The 13,905-nt window shown below is 41.6% G+C and overlaps 1 protein-coding gene across 3 annotated transcripts in view; it reads right to left on the bottom strand.

The window, feature by feature from the left end:
* Positions 1–13,905, bottom strand: part of LOC121486587 (TLC domain-containing protein 4-like) — a 104,758-nt gene that overhangs the window by 90,698 nt on the left and 155 nt on the right. The window contains exons 2-4 of one of the 3 annotated variants that reach the window (XM_041747563.1): positions 13,257–13,350; positions 6,596–6,720; positions 5,915–6,113 (exon numbers count right to left, since the gene is read on the bottom strand). The gene's annotated coding sequence lies outside the window, so the exon portion shown is untranslated. The remainder of the gene's footprint in view (positions 1–5,914; positions 6,114–6,595; positions 6,721–13,256; positions 13,351–13,905) is intronic. The other 2 variants (XM_041747561.1, XM_041747564.1) reach the window with 2 other exon arrangements.

The following is a 13,905-nucleotide window of genomic DNA, read 5'->3' on the forward strand; positions in this document are numbered from 1 at the left end:
CTTGTGCTGAGTTTATTCTGCTATTCCCATCTCCTTGAGATTCTTAATAATTATAGAACAGGGGGAGCTACTGGGCCTTGTAAATTCCACTGTTAGTCATGCTGGTGGTTGGTACTGGATGCCAGCTGGGCACCTTCTCCACATAGCCTCTCATCCTTAAAGAGGCTAGCCCATGTTTCTTCACAGGATGACAGAAGCTTTCCAAAAGATTGACAGCAAAGCCTGCGAGGCTTCTTCAGCTCTAGGGTCACAAATCCCACATCAGTACTTCTGCTGCATTTTATTGATCAAAGCAAGTCACAAAGTCAGTCCAGATACCAGGAGGTGGAGATCCGGAGTCCACTTCTTGATGGGAAGAACAGAAAAGTCACAGTGCAAGAGGGCATATATAGTGGGGATAGGCCGAGTTTGTGACCATTAATTGCAATCTCTCACAGAGTAGGTACATGTTTAAGCAAAAATTATTTCAGTGTCAGACATGTTATGATGAACATTTTTCCTATGGTCAATCCATGCAAAGGTATCCAATACAGTTAACCCTTGAATAGCATGGGGGTTAGGGTACCAACCCCATGTAGTCAAAAATCTGCATATAAATTTTGATTCCCTCAAAACTGAACTACTAATAGTCTATTGTTGACTGGAAGTCCTACCAATAACATAGTCAACTAACACATATTTTGTGCATTATATGTATTACATATATTCTTATAATAAAGTAAGCTAGAAAAAAGAAAATTATCAGGAAAATATATTTATAGTACTGTGCTGTAAAAAATCCACATAAGTGGACCTGTACATTTTAGGTCTAGAACATGAAAGAGAATCCTGGTTGGACATATGAATTTGAGAGGTATCAAGTGCAGGAGATAAGTTTCTGAATAAATAAATCAGAACCTCCAGGAAGATTGTATGAATTAAGGCAAAGATAAACAAAGAGGTTCACTCAATCCTTCAGACTACCCAACTATGTGAGCACTCATGTGAGCACTCTCTTCTTCCTATATACATCAACCTCTCTCTCTAAAAGACACCATTCATGGGCCTACCCAGGTTCTGTAGCCAGCTCAAAGTCCAGTATCTCTGAGGAAAGTACAGCCTTCTCTGTTATGTCTATGTTATATGGCTGAATATAGTCCAATAATTATAAACGAAACAGAAGTTACTTGATGCCCATACTCAATGCAATATGCAATGGTGGGGCAGGAATAAAACTAACCACAATAAAAACTTCCAATTCAAAAAGGACAGAATGGGAAACATGCAACAACCAGTAGTCCTTCATAGTTTCTTTCCAAACAGAAATTCCTGCCCTAGCCATGGAAGAAATTTCCTGATTAATAGCTCTGGACATGTTTGGTTATGCCCACAATGACCCTAGGTTTACACACTCCAGAGGGTTCTTCCTTGTCCATTATCCTCCAGTTTCAAAATGGAGTGAATACTGGAAAGTGTGCTTTCCTAGAAATGGCTTGAGGACATAATGACTGGCTTTTGCAGGTCAGATCCCTGGTTTCTTTAGCAATGTAATTTCCTCAAAATCTTAGTAGGCTTCTATGCTATTCCTCTCCAGTCTGTTACATGTGCCAGAAACTATACCCAAAGTTCTTTTCTGGATGGAGCTCTTCAACTTCCTTACCCTCTAGTTTTATTGTTTTAATGGTTGCTATTTTGAGGTAATCTTTAAAAACTAAGTGAGGGTAACACTGCTAATCTGACCTTCACTGTAAGGCTAGATCTCTTTGGCTGATGAATCTTAATGGGTGGGCTTTAAGAAAGTGTTTGAAAAACAGTCTTATCCTGTTTGGACCACAGAAGTAATTGAATTTCCTAACCTTGTGAGGCTCCAATTTTCTATATACTCTATTCCTTCCATCTCTCCTTGCAAACCTTCTTTTTTTTTTTTTTTTAAGATTTTATTTATTTATTCATGATAGTCACACACAGAGAGAGAGAGAGGCAGAGACACAGGCAGAGGGAGAAGCAGGCCCCATGCAGGGAGCCTGACGTGGGAGTCGATCCCGGGTCTCCAGGATCACGCCCTGGGCCAAGGCAGGTGCTAAACCACTGCGCCACCCAGGGATCCCCGCAAACCCATCATTTCTTTTTTTTTTTTTTTTTTTTTTTTATTTATTTATGATAGTCACACAGAGAGAGAGAGAGAGAGAGAGAGGCAGAGACATAGGCAGAGGGAGAAGCAGGCTCCATGCACCAGGAGCCCGACGTGGGATTCGATCCCGGGTCTCCAGGATCGTGCCCTGGGCCAAAGGCAGGCGCTAAACCACTGCGCCACCCAGGGATCCCAAACCCATCATTTCTTATGTGAGCTCATTTCTTTTTTTTTTTTTTTTTTTTTTTTTTTATTTATGTGAGCTCATTTCTTTCTTGAAAAACCTTCCTAAACTAGCCAAGGAGCAACAATTTCATTTATATTCTGGTTCTTTCCAAATGCTTCCTCTAAAATTCAGCCATACAAGAAACATGGTCAGTCTTCCAAAACGAGTAGGTGAGAGTTTTACCAAATATCTTACAATGGTGCCACGAGAATCACCAGTTTTCTAGCCTGCAAGAGCTATTTCCTCGCTGCCAATTATCTGACCACTTAGGTAATGCTATATGCTTTAAGACTTTGTTACAAGTCTCCCATTTCCAGGTATCGATTTTTATATTCGAGTCAAGGCTAACTTGCTGTAATAGAGACCCCAGAAAGCAGTGGAAATGAAAGTAAAGAAATGAAAAATTAAAATAAAAAGATGAGTGTCTTTCCCTCTCACATAATAGTTGGGCCTAGACTACAGGGCACTCTGTTCTGTGAGGCCATTTAGGACCCAGGTTCCTTTTATCTTGTTGTCCCACTCTCTCTTAAGATGTCTCCCTCATCTCAATGGTTGCAGATGGTCACAGACATTTCCATGGAGGAGACGGCAAGCAGTGCAAGGGAAGCTGTCTTCTTTTACAAAGATAAGGCCAAAGTCATACTCACCACTTCCAGTCAGAGTCTATCAGCAAGAACATCCCCACAAAATCATACCTAGCTATAAAAGAGGACAAGGAGTCTCTGACCGAGCCAACATGCACCAGAAGAGGAGGAATGGAGGTTATGGCAGCAGCTATTCATCTGCCAGAAGAAGTAAGAAAAGATTCCCAAGGTTAAGAACCCTCAGAGGTATAAAGACCAAAATGGGGTATATAAGGATTTTTTTCTTAGAGGGAAAGAGAATGGCAATATGGAGAAAAAATACAAGAAAAGGAAAACCTAGCTGGTGACTACCTAAGTTTCCATTTTATTATTTCTAGTATTTTCTAAATATATTTTTAAGCTGTTTTTGTTTAAGGGAAGTAGAAAGAAAAACTAAAGAAAAAATTCCAAATAGAACAATAGTGATGTGAGGAGAATCAGAAGAAAATGGAGTAATGAAAATCAATGGGAGGAAAAAGGTTCAAAAGGTTCAACCTGACTGAGAGAAGACAAGAGAGGCTAGAGAAGAAAATACTCTTTGGACTTGAAAATCTAGACGTTACTGGTGGATAACAATGGCAGAAACTAGATTGCAGCAAATTAAGAGTGAATATGAACAAAGAAAAATAAGACATCAAACATGGATTAATCTCTTTTAAGAACATTGAGTTTTTAGGAAAAAAGAGATAAGATGGTAACTAGTTATGACTAGTTCCACTTGCATCTGGACTAAGATGAGAACTAATCCCCAGGGACCAAGTTGGGGTATCTGGCTCCGGAGACCAGAGAGGCCCACAGTTTTAGCTCCCTGGCATTATATAATGTGTAACTTGAACAGTTGGAATAGAAGAGCGTTCTGCATGTTAGGTTGGTAAAGTTCTCCCAAAGTTCAGAACTACTCTTGGATATGGTGGTTGAATCCTATAGTAATGGGGTCCTGAGGCCTCCAGAGACACTGCCTCCACCTACCTCCACTCTCATAATCAGTAATTGCCTCTTGTGCATGAGATAGACGGCTTGTTCTCTGGAGAATCGGGGATCCATGCTGGGTGTGGAAATGAAGGACCCAAAACACCTTAGCCACAGCTGGAGTTTGGGCAACCCCCTACTCTTTAGAATATCAATGGAGGGCAATACATCAACAAATATGAACAGACAAAAGAGAGATAAATCAGCAACAGTGAAACATAAACTTTAGGCATTTTTGTTTGGCAGATTAAATTGAAAATATGACTCCCCTCCATCCCAAACCCCCATGAAAAGACTCAGAATCAAATTCTAATTAAAGTTGGTGCTGTTTCTTTAAAGTGCCAGAGAAAGTAGCAATCTTTGTTCTGATACTATAGGGCCAAAATTATTTTAAAAGGAATATTTCATGGAGAAAGGATTGGATTGGATTGGATTGTCTCTGAGGAAAAAAAGTGCTATTGCAATGTGTGCTTAAATTTTAGATGGCATAGAGATCACTGTGGTGGGAAGACTAAACAACTATTGGGATATTTACCTTCACCCTTAGTCATGAGACTTAAGGTCATTATCCTCTGGAACCACAAATGACTAAGGGGAAAAAAAAAAAGAACGCTTGTTCAGATGAAGCCTGAGGCATTGGGATATGGAAAAGAAACCAAGGAATAAAACATCCTTTGATGGGAGGTGGATGAATATTTCTGAAGGACAAGAGGGGCCACCAGACTGAGACTAAGAAGAAATACAACAAAATGGGGAGAAGGCATTTGAAAGCTCCTTTCTTAGGCAGTTTGTTAGGTCTTTTCAGAGAGTTATTGCAGAGCCATATGGTGATGGCTAACAGGGAAGACTGGCTAAGATAGAGCAAACCTAATATACCGCATTTGTTTGTTTCCTTTTGTAGGGGCAAGTCAGGTCAGCACAAATTCAACCAAGTTCTTAACCACTCAGCCACCCTTCAGGCTGGTATATTATAGAGGTATCCTGTATACATAGGACAGTGTCATTCTAGGTCAAGGCCTGTGTCAGTCAATACCTACTTCTCTAGGGTTGAGATGAGAGGGTCCTGCTTCCTCTATACACTGAGAGGAGCCTCCATATGTGGAGTCCACTAAGAATCGGCTGCCTGGCTACATGCTCAGATGACTACCTCTCAACACCTGAAATACAACTTTGCTTTGTGCTCACCAGAAGGCTTCAGGAAACAGCCCAATTGTGTAAAAACAGGCTGGGAGTGGAAAAACACTCTGGCAAAAGCATAAAGGTGTGGTTAAACACTGGAGTGCCATTTTCATGTGGTTGGGCTGTGCCTGGCTGGTAGTTTAAAAGGGTTATGCTGAGCCAGACTGATTGAGGAAGGGTTTTATTGATTTCGCTTTTATTTTTTAATGGGGAAGACTTAAGCTTTGTAGGCTAAGGATAAAGACACGGTGAGAGTCAGTGGTTAGTCAGGAAAGAGAGGGCATAATTGATGGAGGATACTGACCATGGGAGGTTTTGTTTAGTTTATAGCATTTTTTCAGAAAGGGAAATCTAGAGATTCTTTTAAATTTTTAAGTTAAGACGCAGGTACTCCCTAGTTCCCTAGGTAAATACTCATCAAATATTTCAAAGTGGTAAGACTTTCTCAGGTTCATTTGTTATCTTTTATGTTACTCCAAAACAAATAAAACCTGCAAAGATCTCATTGGAGTACTAGAGTGGAAAAGAGAACCTTTAAGTTTGGGAAATAGCTAAGTTATCTGAGATTTCTACCAAAAAATATTTTTGGTAAATTAACAACCCTGTCTGTAACAAATTGAGAAGAGATTTCACATTGAATAGGGCACCTAGTGCTGATATAAGGTGAGTAGAACATTACATAAAGCACAGAGACTGATAAAAAACCAGGTTAAAGGGCACAGTAAGAGTTATTTACCTGCTGTGGTGAAATGTATTCATATACATTTTTTTGTTTACACAAAACTTGCAAGAGAAAATAACACTAACCTTTAAGTAGCACATCTGTATATTTCATTCTTCTTATCCCCTTCTTCTTAATGTAACATGTTTTCTGCATTAAGTGTCTTCCCTAGGTAACATCACCATATTCCTGAAGCCACTAGATGGCCACAGTACATCCACCGGAAATCAAATCAAAGCAGCAGCCGCGATTAGTGTTAGCGTGGTAAAGCCTCAACTTCCTCACCTACAAAATGGGGATGATAATAATACTTAAGTTCACAGGAGGCTGTGAAAAGTGGTTTAGAAGGTATATAAATGCCTACTGAATGGTAGCCTGCATGTTTTATTATGCATGTGAATTTCACAGGTACAATGTATAGTCAGATAAGAGAGAAGGTACAATCTGTGTGTTTCTAACAAGGACAAAGAGCTCTCTGGCAGCAAAAAAAGGATTTGGGAAAGATAGGGTGGAAAGGGAAGATGTACAATGAAGAAAAGACAGACCCGATTGTCATGCCAGGCAGAGGCATTGTGGGGAGGGAGGGTTGGGATGAAGAGAAAATTAATTAGCAAGATTTCAAAGAAAAGCAGTATTTAGTGCAGAAATCTAATTGTTTCTGACTTTATTTGTAGGTCTAGAATTGAAAATATGGTAACTGAAAATTAAAGGAGCCATTATTGTTGTGGTTGTCATTAATAAACGGTACGATGTGGTGTGATACTTACTGTGATAGTCTGGGAATGTATTTTTAAATAAGATTTTAATGTCTTGCTAAATTTGGAACTGATCAGGCATTTTGTGTGTATAAGGCTGGAGCAAGGAATTTATAAACATATCTGGAAAGATATACCTAAGATAAATGAACATAAAGCAAGAGAATAAAATTAGTGTGTCTAGTAATTTCACTGCAAACTTATCTTAAACAAGGCATGAATCAAGAGTGATTATATACACAGAGAGACAGAGAGACATGTCTATTTACTCTAATATCCTTTTGGAATGCAACTGAAGAACAAGCTAGAAAACAGAAGCAATTCTTAACTGGAATATGAAAAACCCACTTTAAAACAAATTTTTTTTGGTAGGCTCTACACCCAACATAAGGCTTGAACTCACAATCCCTAGATCAAGAGTCATATGCTGTATCAACTGAGCCAGCCAGGTACCCCTGAAAAGGTCACTTTTTAAAAATCCTTTGCCTCCTATTTAGCTCCAATTTTATAAAGAAAAAGTCATAGCAGAGTATATTTCTATCTTCCTTTCTTTAATATATAGCACAACAGCTGATATAAATAGATGACAAATACTTTTAATGATACTGTAGAAGGGAAGAGTATGGCTTTTTGGAATACTGACTGCCAATTCCGGGCTCTGTGACCCAGAGCAAATGATTTCTCTGTACCTCAATGTCTTCATTTGTAAAATGGGATCATTATAATGCCTACCTTGTAGGGTATTGTGAGAATTAGTTAATTCATGTTCTGAGTGCCTGGCATATAGGAAGCACACAGTAAATGCCAATTAAATATTAACAATTACCTTAGCCTTTAAGGGTTAGTGTTCAAGGAATCCTAGCACGTGGCTTCATTCAGGAAAAAGCTGCAACTTAAACATGTATTAGTATATTTGACAAGGAAAAAGTCCTGGCTATAGCAAAGATTTGGGTTGTACTGGGACAATTTCTGTCCCCTATCCTACCACATCTTCCAGAAGATGTCTGTGGCAGTCTGTGGCCCAGACGAAGAACTCCCTTCCAAGTTTACCTTGTCATGGGCAAACATAATGCTGATCAAAGCGGTCTTCCTGGCTCTTGCAGAAGAGCTTCAGTCTCTATCCATAATTTACTACTCTCATTAGGCTTCAGGATTGTTGAACTCTGTTGGGAAAGGGCCTACCTGCCAGGGTCCCTAGTGGCCCATGCTCCAGGGCAGCCCATGAAAGCATGGGTTAGGTAGTTTTTCTCTAGGAGGCCCCTTCTCTCTAGGAGGTATGCAATTCACATAGTCAGGGTCATTATTGAGTCACTGCTTGGGTATTAACTGTTACTGCCTTACCACTGTAACCCCAGGACCTAGCCCAGTGAGCTGCACATATTAGGTACTTGTAGAACTGAACCCAAAGAATCGAGAGCCTGCCCTCCACCGTATTTACTTCAAGCCCTTAGAAGCCTTCCAGATTAGCATTATCCTGATTATCAAGATATTATTATCTTCATGATTACTTTAAAACTTCTATATTCCCCCAATCTGACACAACTCCTATTCCTCACCACCCTTCAAACCCTTTCACAGCATCCTTTGGACCTCCTAATCTGTAACCTGAAAACTTCCCCTCTATCTTCAACTTCTTTTTGAATGACTTCTCCACCTCCCTGCAGAAGCTGAAGACTTGCTCCTCAATATGTCTCTCAAATGGAGGCCATTTGTTTCTCACACATGCACAGGAAGTGGGGAAACTCCTAATCCATATCACTGCTTCCAAATCATTTCTCCTTCTTTCAAAAAAAACTAGCTCCTTTGAAGTTCTTGATCATGCAGTTGTACCACCCCAACAGAATATAGATGGCATACTTGTATTAAGGTGAGGATGACTTAATAGAGGTACTATTTACAGAGGTAGGAATGAGGGAAGGAAGGCACAAGGGACAGTGCAGTCACTGAAGGCCAGTAACAGTGGAACTGTCACCATCCCTTGCCCTGAAGGAATATGGAAAGGGAGCTCTGGGGCCCAGAAGGAGAGAGAGGTGTAGAAGCCATGTTGAAGAGCAGAGACCTCCCATTCAGGGACATGGCCTCCCTGCATCAGATCTACTAAGGGACCCCACTGGCCAAACCCAACCAGAACCCGACAGCAAGGAAAATGTTGACTGTATCCACAGGTTTCAGCTCTCATGGCTCTGAGTGGGGTGGAGAATAAGGAATCTTGAGGGACAAATGAAAGACATCCAGCTTATACCCAAAGGTCTTTTTGGTTGCTATCATCTTCTATACTCTTCTTGAAAACTTGAGCTCATCTTCCTCTCCACCCCTTAGTGACTTTGGCATCCGTGTGCGTGGCCCTTGTATCTTTTTCATCCATTCCTATAGTTACGCCCTAAAAACTACTATCAGTAATAACACAATACTGACTTCAAGCATCCCACTCGCTGACCACTGCCTCTTATCTCTACAGTTCACAGGCTCTAGTTCTTTCATTGCTAATTTTCAACCTTCTTTAGGCCTCCAATGCCCTGACTTTTCATTCTGTCACTATTCACCCACTCTCCTACCTCTACCTCCTGTCTTCACTTCCCACTATGTTCAGAGAAAGTTCCACAGACCTTGCTCCCTTGAGAAGAATCTTATCTTGCTGATGTATTCACCTGTCAAAAATCTAACTTTGGTTAAAGCCAACTATCTGCCTTTTCCAGTGGGGAAAAAGACATAAATTTTTTTTTTAAAGACATAAAATTATGCTGACTGGTTTCTCTCTAAATTTGTTATCACAAGCTTCAAGTGGGCATTCCAATCTCCCCAGAAATCCTACGCCAATCCTTGCGAATGTGCCAATTACTTTTCAAGATGATTATTTCCCAACTTCTTTCTCCTTGAGCCTCTCACTCTCTACCCTGAATCTCCACACACTCATCTATTTACCACCAACTCTATAAACCTCACAGTACCTGCATTATATCCCTGCCTTACACCCTGTTATCCTGGGATAAGGGTCCCTCCTCCTATCAAAGCCCAGGTCCTCCACTTGTGCTACATTCTGACCCTCTTCATCTTTTGAAGAACTTTGTTCCTACTCTCGTTCCTTTTCTCTCTTGCATCAATTTTCCTCCATGGGCATTGTCAACATCAAATGAATATGTCTAACAGTTCCCATCTTAAAGTAAGTTTCCTCAATTTCAAATTCTCCATTTCCCATCCAATTTCTCCATTCCCTTTCAAAGAAAAACTTGGAAGTAACTGTCCACAGACACTGCATTTCTTCATCTCCCATTCTCTCTTCTGCCCATTTCCAACTGCCTTCTGTAACCACCATTTCAGGGAAATGCTGTTCTTGCTTAGATCCTCAGCGACTAATTTAAGTCATGTGATCCCAACTATGAACGGCATGTGATATAGCTGACTGCACTCCCATTCTTGAATCATTCTCTTCTCCTGGTTTTTGTGGATACCACTCTCTTCTGATTTTCCTTCTATCTCCCTGGCTTTCCCTTCTCTATTTTTCTTGCTGGCTAAAGCTCCTTTGTTAGACCTCTAAATGTTAATGACCCCATATTCTTTTCAATCCTGAGCTGCCCAATACTGTAGCCACTAGCCACATGTGTCTATTTAAATTTAAAATAATTTAAGTAAAATTAAGATTCAGTTCCTCAGTTGCATCAGCCACATTTCAAGTGCTCAACAGACACATGTAGATAGGAAACAACGTGGACACAAAACCTTTCCATCATCGCAGAAAGTTCTATTGCACAAGACTGACCTAAACTCCCTCCCTAGGTGATCACACCCAGTCTCATGGCTTTCAGTACCATGTATATGCTGACTGCTAAATTTAAACCTCTAGCTCTGACCCAAGCTTCAGATTTGTACATGAAACTACCTATTTGACATAACCACTTGTATGTCTAACAGGCTATTCAAACCAACATCCAAAACAGAACACTTTATTTTCATCTCCTCCCCTTTGTCTACCCACAAAAGCTTGTTTCTCTTCCTGTCCATCTATTCTTAGCAAATGACACCATCCAACCACTTCTGAAGTCAAAACTCTAGGAGCCACCTTGATCTCCAATATCTAATCCAACAATGAGTCTTAATGACTCTATAAAATATATCTCAAATCTACCCTCTTCTACCTCCAGTATCATCTTTCTAGTCTAAGTTTCTCATCTGGGTTATTGTTCTATTTATATGAAATCCACTGTACCTAAATCTAGCACATAGCACATGCTCATTAAATGTTGATAAATTAACAAGTACAATCCTACTTAACAGCGCAAAATAATCTTAACTTTTTTAATATTCATGAATAATAGAGATTTTCCATAGAAGCTTTAGAAAAATAGATTTAAAAGGATAATAAAAATCACTTCCTGGATTTCACTTCCAGTTCCCAAATAGAACTTTACTTACAATTAGTTATGGCTCAATAGCATTACTCATTGCCAATTTTTTTTTTTTAATTTTATTTATTCATGAGAGACACAGAGAGAGAGGGGCAGAGACAGGCAGAGGGAGAGGCAGGCTCCATGCAGGGAGTCAATGTGGGACTCGATCCCGGGATCACAACCTGAGCTAAAGGCAGACGCTCAACTGCTGAGCCACCCAGGCGTCCCACTCATTGCCAATTACTAATATTTTTCATGCTTTCACAGCACTATAATTTACTTCTGTGCATCTGTAATCTGCATTGGTGGTGCAACTTACTCCTCAAGAGAAATTTTAGTTGCTGCTTGCCACTCAGCCTTGCTTTTCCTGATTAATCCAGTACAGCTTCTTGACCTCTTGATTATCTACACATTTCGTGCCTGTCACAGCCCAGCGATCACTGATTTCGTTCAGGAGTTCCCAAGTTTGTTCCTGTCCCTGCCTGCCACCTAACTCCTCTCTGAACTCAACTTCCTTGTCAGGAACACTGAATATTTTGACCGGAGCCTTAATTCAAAATAATCAATAATTCTAAACAATGTCTGCTACTCCTCCCTCTTTGATTCACTGCATTTACTGGCAGCCCCTAAAAGCTTGATCATCCTCATTCATTCCAGCTGCATGCCAATGTGGTCAAGCTGGTTATTTCCTACAGATACAGGTAATTATAGAATTGAGGCGATGGGGTAAAAGAGAATGCAAGGGTGTCTTCTGAGACCTGCAGTCTAGTAATTATTAATATGCCTGACATCTGCATTACCTGTGTTGGGTTACAAAGCCATCTGGGACACAACATTTTCACAGCAATCCAAACGCTATTATTTGCCTAACCAACAATCATCTCTCCTTTACCGTCCTCCAACTTCCTTCTCTCCAAGAGACCATTGTGTTCAGTACCCACCCTCCAACCAACAGCCGGATACAACAGGTATGTTGTATACCATGCTCCACCCTACCCAAGCCAGCTTTGAGGTCTCATCCCTTTTATGAATAAGCAAGTGACATAAATATGGCCAGAGAGCATGAAAGACAGTTGGCTGTAAGGGGTTCAGGCAAAAGTTTCCTCATCCCTTAAAAAAAAAAAAAAGACCCAATGACAAGATAATGTCCTTTTTTTTTTTAGCTCTGGAGATTTCCCCCATCTGCATGTAATTTCTGAGACGCTAACATCTTCTTTGAAGTAGAAGGGGTGAGCCTTACGTTGAAGACATTGCTGGGAATGGCAGAGTGGGCAGATGAAAGAAAACTACAACCTTTGTAATATAGTTAAGTTGTTTTTTATACTGTGCCAGAGGCTCCGGACTTTGAACTACGTATTTATGAGCCCAGGGGATTCTGATTCCATTAAAATTTGAGGCACTGACTTCTAAGCCCACAACTACAAACCTTCTCCACCACTTCCTAGCTAAGAAATCCTAGGCAAATCATTGAACATTTATAGAATCCATGTCTTTATCCTTAAAGAGGGAAATAATATTCACCTTTTGGCCTCATTGTGAGGGTGTAGGGTTAAGAGGATTTGATCAGAAGACTGAATATGGGAAGCGCTGTGAAAATGATGCTACCAAGTCCCTAAATGTTTCTCAGACTTGCCTGCTGATAGAAATTGATACACTGCTTAGATGACCTGATCCCAGGCCTCTCCTGAGGGGACTGCATTTTAATTTTTTTTTTTATTTATTTATTTATGATAGTCATACAGAGAGAGAGAGAGAGGCAGAGACATAGGCAGAGGGAGAAGCAGGCTCCATGCACCGGGAGCCTGATGTGGGATTCGATCCCGGGTCTCCAAGATCACGCCCTGGGCCAAAGGCAGGCGCCAAACCGCTGCGCCACCCAGGGATCCCGGGGACTGCATTTTAAAAGACACATTCTAGGCTCCAGGGAAGTGTGATCATCAAGCAAGTCTGGAGCAAAGGAATACACCATGTAATACTCCTATGCGGAGTTAGCATTTCTGGCTTCTGAATCTCCATCTGCCACTATTTCCCTTGAGCAAGTGGTTTCATCTTTCGGGACCTGTTCATTCATCTGTATACTTGCCCTGTCTAACCTGTAGTGTGTAGGGGACTGATGACAAATTACACTTGGGGTGAGGGGGCTTCTGTAATCTGTTATTTTTATACTGCTGCAATGCGGATCAAATAGGCCTCAAAAGATTAGCAAAATTGGGGCTGGCGGAGGTGCTGGCTTCGTGGTAAAATTAACTGAATATTAACTGTAGGCGCTGCCTTCTCTCTCCTGCTACCTTGAGTCACTGGGCTTCCACTCCTCTCAGGATCATGGCTTAGCTGCAGGTGATCGCTCTCGGCCACTCGGATCACAAAGATCTGTGACAACGCCTAGAAAAGTAAAAAACACGAGTGTCGGGAAAGAGATTGAGATGGGGGCCTTACATTCAAATTTTTCGTACTAAAGTAGCTTTCACTGGCAAGTACAGTCTGCACGTGCAACAGAAACACTTCCTCTGGCATTTAAAAAGGAGGAAGGGGAAGGAAGGGTAGGGAAAGGGGGGAGGGGAGGGGAAGGGGGGGAGGAGGGGAGGGGAAGGGGGAGGAGGGGAGGGGAAGGGGGGGAGGAGGGGAGGGGAGGAGCGAGGAGGGGAGGGGGAGGGGCGAGGAGGGGAGGGGGAGGGGCGAGGAGGGGAGGGGAGGGGAGGGGAGGGGGAGGAGGGAGGAGAGAGGGGAAGGAAGGAAGGGAAGGGGAGGGAAGCGAGGGAGGGAGGGAGGAAGAAAGGGAAGGAAAGGGAAGGGAAGAGGAGGGAAGCGAGGGAGGGAGGGAGGAAGGAGGGAAAGAAAGAGGGTTGGAAGAATGAAAACAGGCGGCGAATGCCATCGGCCTCAGGTGGAATTCCGAGTCAGCGGCGCCGGACACCTCCGACTTGGGAGCTCCGGAGC

The sequence above is a fragment of the Vulpes lagopus genome, chromosome 3, assembly GCF_018345385.1.
Source record: "Vulpes lagopus strain Blue_001 chromosome 3, ASM1834538v1, whole genome shotgun sequence".
NCBI classification, from domain to species: Eukaryota; Metazoa; Chordata; class Mammalia; order Carnivora; family Canidae; genus Vulpes; species Vulpes lagopus.